Source organism: Protobothrops mucrosquamatus, unplaced genomic scaffold (genome assembly GCF_001527695.2).
Source record: "Protobothrops mucrosquamatus isolate PMUCROS unplaced genomic scaffold, P.Mucros_1.0 scaffold218, whole genome shotgun sequence".
Classification (NCBI taxonomy): domain Eukaryota; kingdom Metazoa; phylum Chordata; class Lepidosauria; order Squamata; family Viperidae; genus Protobothrops; species Protobothrops mucrosquamatus.
In genome coordinates, this window is record NW_015386571.1 from 294,792 (window position 1) to 300,963 (window position 6,172).

General features: G+C 37.0%; 1 long non-coding RNA gene across 1 annotated transcript in view; it reads right to left on the bottom strand.

Moving 5' to 3' along the window:
• LOC107285849 overlaps positions 1-4,375 on the bottom strand; it is a 6,396-nt gene extending 2,021 nt beyond the window's left edge. Inside the window, exons 1-2 of the long non-coding RNA XR_001548838.1 lie at positions 4,339-4,375; positions 3,521-3,609 (exon numbers count right to left, since the gene is read on the bottom strand). This is a non-coding gene — a long non-coding RNA (uncharacterized LOC107285849). The remainder of the gene's footprint in view (positions 1-3,520; positions 3,610-4,338) is intronic.
• Positions 4,376-6,172: the final 1,797 nt, after the last annotated feature.

Genomic DNA, 6,172 nt, shown 5'->3' on the forward strand with positions numbered 1-6,172 from the left:
TTACTTGATTCGGCTTTTTTAATGTTGGTTTTATCAGTTTCACCTGGTAATGTTTTTTTCCAGCCATGAAAATATCCAAACACGCTTCAGCAGATAAAAAAGTGCACTTGGCTGTTTTTAATTGGCTTGTTTAGAAAATAGTAAACTCCAGCAAGAGCACTAATGCCAATCCAGATTTCTGGCATTATTTTTTCTGGCTGATAAAAAATTGGCCCACAAATCAACCAACCTTGCATCAAATGGAAATTATAAATAACAGGCTATTGATTGGCCCAAACATGGCATTTTTGGCATCTTCAACTTCTGCCTCAGAAAAGAAGTATAGATAGCCTTATGTTCCCATTCTAATGAACTAAGGAGAAACTTCCTGATAGTGAGAACAATTAACCAGTGAACTGGCTTGCCTTCAGAAGTTGTGGATGCTCCATCACTGGAGGCTTTTAAGAAGAGACTGGACAGTCACTTGTCCAGAGTGGTATAGGGTTTCCTGCTTGAGCAGTGGGTTGGATAAAAGACCTCCAACGTCCCTTCCAACTCTATTGTTCTATGTTCTGTGTTCTAATGTTCGTGCATATTATGCAGTAGTCTTTGTCACATGTTTAACTGAACATCAATCAAATTTTGAAAGATGACGATCATCACAAATAAAGCAAGTGCAAACCTTGCTATAAATGACTAAACAATGCCATCAATGGATTAGTGTTTTATGAGGGTGTGTTCAAACCACTTTTGTATTGTAGTCAAGAAAATCATATGAACATTTTTATGAAGTCACAATGAGTCAAAGTTACTCAGTGAACCCTGTGTACTTTTTTCCTGGTTAGAAATCGCAAGAGGGGCCTGACACAATATTTCCAAAGTACATGTATAAATTCAGAGTGGCCTTCATTTTCACCAAATAAAACAACTCAGCGAAGCTCTGCTGCATTTTAGCTAGAGTTTAGATTTTAGCTAGATTTTCCAAACCTAACTTTTAACAGCAAGAAAAGAATGTAAATGCATCGGATTTCCAATTTCAATGTTTCTTTTTACTCGTTCTCACATGCATTCCTTTCTTTCCCTTTGGAATGTGCCATTGTCACATCTTGCATGGCAAATACACATACTACATACTGTATATACTGGCTTGCAAAAGAATGAATTTAACACATCCTCAATAATTTTGCAGAGTCATAAAAACCTGGATTAATATATCTCCAAAACATTTGGTATCTGACATGCATGCCATCACGCTAACACCACTGTAAAATGCAAATATTGGTTTAAGCACATAACAGATGATGCTTAATGAGGACCAATGCAGAGGAGACTGCCCCCCTTTCTATATTCTACCAGGCTTTTGGCTTTCTGGCTGGAACTACTGGAAGTGCATTCTGGAAGGCAGTTCTTTGGGAAAAGCTACCTTATGTCTTTAATGTTTGATGATCAACCATGGCGATAAACAATAGGGCAGTGCTTACAAGCGCGCAGTTGTTCAAACATAGCACCTGTGTACAATTCTTTAAAGCAGCTGTGCTTTTCCCCCTGGGATTATGTACTAGTTGTACAAAGCAATCTGGAAAAAGATGTGGCTCCTTTAAAGAATTATACACGGGGGCTACATTGCACCTCTGCAGATTCAAATGCCTCTTTTTGGAACCTACTTCAACATAAAAGCCTATTAAACAATGATTAGAGAATGTTTGACTAGGTAAAATGAAAAGAAATATTTGTTTAGTTATTTATCACATTTAGAATTCTGCAGTGAAACTTTAATCATTTTTAACTTGTTCAGAGGGGAAGAGAATCATACATGTAAAACAAGTATTCCAACTGCATTATTCTTAGGCAACATGTCTAAAGTGAAGCAGATCAAGTCCGTTCAGAAGCAAATAAAATAGCCTAGGGAATATAAGCATTTTATATTACTTTCCCTACTTAGTTTACAGTTATATCCTCATCACAAAGGAAAAGTAACAATTCACCTTTCACCAATGGTGCAGTGCAAGCAACAGTTGGCATGTCACACTCATCACATTTAGAAGAATTGTTAGAACAGTCCTAGGGGACTGTTCTAACAATTCTTTGATATGGGACAGGAAAGGACTTTCTCAACCATCTTCCTTTCCCATTTGAATTAAGTCTATCCCTTCCCATTAAATCCCGTTGCAGCTTCTAGTCTGGGAGGGGTATAGAAGCACTGCAGATAGAGCAGGGGTAGGCAACCTTGGCTCTTTTATGACTCGTGGAGTTCAACTCCCAGAATTCCTGAGCCAGCATAAAAGAGCCAAGGTTACCTACCCCTGAGATAGAGGGTATTACTTTGGGGCAGGGTTAGAACTGATTCTAGCCTTGAAAAAGGAGGTAAACCTGAGGATAAGCCCTTGTAGCAGTATTGAAGCTCAGAGCCAGTTTCTATCTTCTACCCCAGACTTTCTGCACAGCATAGGGCAAAGGTGTATGAGAGCTTCAATTAATTATTTGGTCTGGCCTACATACACTTGAAGAGAATATGCATAGTTGATCAAGAGCCAGGATTCTGTTTTGGCCATGAGTATTAATGTCAGATGTATATAACCACTATTTTACTCACAGATGAAAACAAACCAAGCAAGGTTACTGTCGGACACTTTTTACTCAGAAAGGTACCCAACCCTTGTTACAATAATAGTAATTATTATTACATAGTCTCTTATTATGCTCCCAGCGCAGGTAGCTTTTTCCCACACATCACTACTTCTCTCTTGTAATTCACCCACGATGATTTCCCAACTATTCAGAATTGCTTCTATATGTTCTCCTGAATGCTATAGCTACATTAATGAGTAAGAGATGCAGAGATAAAATGACACTTCCATGTCTCAATCCTTTTAATGGGTTTGGTGTCTGGGTTAGTTAAACTGGCCATGTCAGCTGGCAGTTCTGGGAGCTTCAGTCTTAATAGTGGACACTGGACATGACTAACGCAAACACTAACTAAATAAACATAGATATATATACACATCAGAACTGTTTTGTGCTCATTCTGTGTGTAGTGGTTGAGTTGGGAATAATGGTGAGCCTGGGCTATGCAAAGCATGGATTAATAATGATAGATAAAAAAAACAGGAGGTATATTATGCCTTTGAGCAAAAACCGGAGCATTCTGACTATCTTGACTTAGCAGCTGGAAAAACAGATTTGAAAACACATAGCAACACCAACTGAAATCTTGGGAGATTAAAATGAGTAAATTATGTTCATGAAAAGCTAACAAACTAATCCCTATCCATTCAAACTATGCAGAGGAGAAAACAACTAAATATCACCCATTAAAACAAACGTGTTCCCTTATAGCCTTTAAAATATTGTTCCAAATTATAGTACTAACCATGGGACAGGCTTATAATAAAGTTTATTAAAAAAATAATAAAAAACAAACCCTAGATCTCCTCATCTCCAAGTAGTTGTGCAAAAGGCTCCATGTAAATTCAGTTTCATTTAGATAGGATTTCAAAAGAGTAGCAAGAGACATTCTAACAATCCAGCAACACACACTCACCTGCACACCCAGAGTTTGGAAACATTTCAACACTGGCTTAAAAATCATCTTAAATTCTTTCACTTGCCTTCTTGGAAACTGCATTCTGACTGAAATTATAAAAGAACTATTGTTACTGGCGAACAGTTGTACTATGGAAAATTTTAGCACAAAGAAAATACCATTCTTCCAAAGAAAAAGTCCTATGCGATTATTCTAAGTTTATAAATATAAGATAACTTTATATCCGATCTCTCTTCAAAAGTACTCTAACCCTAACCCAATTGTAATCTTCAAAACTCTTGAAAGTGGCCTGCTTAAGCAAGCATTAGATTTGAATTCAAATTTCTCTGCTCTAAGGCCAAGGTAGTATCATTACATCATACTGCCAGTAAGTAGAGGATTGTGACAAAGCTTCTACAGTTGACAGATGCAGGATCCTTCAAGCTTATAAATTCTGCTTCTGCAAATTCACATTTACTTTACAGGTAGGAAATTCCTTTATAAGTTTTAGTATGACCTTAATTAAAGAAACAAAATTGCAGAGGCTTAAAGCAGCAATCCTAAAGAATATTTATTTAATTTAAAAGACTGTCATAGCCACCTGTATTATGAACCACAACCCTGGGTGTCTCACAAAACAATAAAAACATCAAGAAATCAAACAACCACTATAAAATCTCCTGGTGCCTCATTATATTAATAATATAATGGGTGACATTGGCCACAATGAAATCCCCCAATCTTACTTTTCCCGCTTTCAACAAGGCTGGGGTTGGGAAGCTTTGATTCTCCAGCGGTTGCTGGTCATCAAAGTGCAACAGCTTCATCCCTCTTACCTATATATTTAATCTGCTGCTGATGTTGATTCTTTGTTTGCCAACCAATTTGCTGGTTAGTAGACTAATAGAGCACGCTAAGTCATTTTAAAATTGACTATAATAGTGTCCTATAGGAGGCTATTTGGTCTGGAAATGCTTTCAAATGATCTGCTTGAGTATCTGTAAATAAAGCGAATACACAGATATTTAAGGTGTTCCCAAGACAGTCTTAAATTCTACAGTAATCAGGTATACTTTGTTTATATTTTTTATCATGCCTTTATTATTTTAATAAATAACTGAAAGCAGTGAATATATCAATATTCCTTCTTCGTCCTATTTTTCCCACAACCTGTGAAGTTGGACTGAGAGTTACCAGCCCCAAGTCACCAGCTATCTTTCATGCCTCAAGCACACTAGAACTCAGTCTCCCAATTTTTAGCCAGATGCCTTAACCACTAGACCAAACAGGCTCTAATGATAGCACCCAAAAGAAGACTTTAATAAAGACAGATAAATCCCAACCGGCATTTGTATGTTTATTCAGAAATATCTCAAATAGGCCTTATTTCCATTTAATTATGTGTAAGAGCTTTTCCCATGTTGTAGCCAGGAATGATGGGAGATTATTGTCAACCCATTTAGCAGCCACAAAATTCTGCTGTAAAAAATTCTATAGGGTAGAAACAAATGCAGTTGGAAACAGATTAACTGTAACTTGGTAAGATTTACTTTGACAGATGAGGCATATGCCCTAAATCTATATCTATAAATAGCTATAAAACCAGTGTTACTAATGGGCTTTCTTGGAATGCCCCTTTTCCTTAGTGAAAAGAAAAACTCTTTGTGGATGTGTGTACGACACACATATGATAAACGACTGCCTTCCATATGCCTCAACTAGAATTCCCAGAAGCCCATCCAATGATTCTATAGTTTAGGAACTCCCGAAATTTATACAACATATTTTGGGGACAAGAGGTAGGGGTAGAATTTTTTAAGTTATGAGTGAGTAGAACAGCTCTTTTTATTGCTCTTGATTGCCAGACTGGGTTTTTTTAAAACTCCTAACATGATTCTGTAACTGGATACAATCAGCACCATAGATGCTCTTAAGGTTTTCCTTTATGCTTAATGCAGCCCTCTGAAATGCTATTTAGAGTAGATTGCAAATTGATTTCTATTATTCTGAAAGAAATCAGATGCAATGGAACAATAACATGGCAGAGATCTTAGGCTTGCCAGCAACTGAAAACTGTTCTTTGCCACAAAATATCACCCCAAACCTAACAATAATCCTTTTTGTCATAGCTGCTTCTTGCAAGATTAAAAAAAAAATTAACAGAAGTATGGAGTTGACCTACCCTCTCATCTCCCTATAGCTTCTTTTTCTAAAGTGACCTATTTTACAGTTGTTGTGGATTATTGAAAACACTTATATTGGCCCATGAACTTGCAGAGGGCTTGACAAACAGAGATAAAGCTAGCTCCCTGCCCTGAAGCATTTACAGTTTAAATAAGAGCAAACAAACATAAGATAACACTTTGGGACAACAATACCAGCAGAGCTGGGTGTGGTGATTATTAGCTATGAGGAAAAGGGTGCGTTTGTGTTCTCCACATAGCAAACTAAAGAGAAGGTAACTAAGAGACAAAGAAGACAGCAGAACTGTTCAAAAATACAGAAGGCAACGAAGAACAGAATGACTGGGTTCACAACATCACATTTAACCATGCTTGGCTTATCCACAACTGTTTACTAAGCCACAAAAAGCAAATAAATCATATTATAGCTTAACACAATCTGTGAATCCAGTCAATTAGTGTGATCAGTCAGAGAAAGCATTGTATT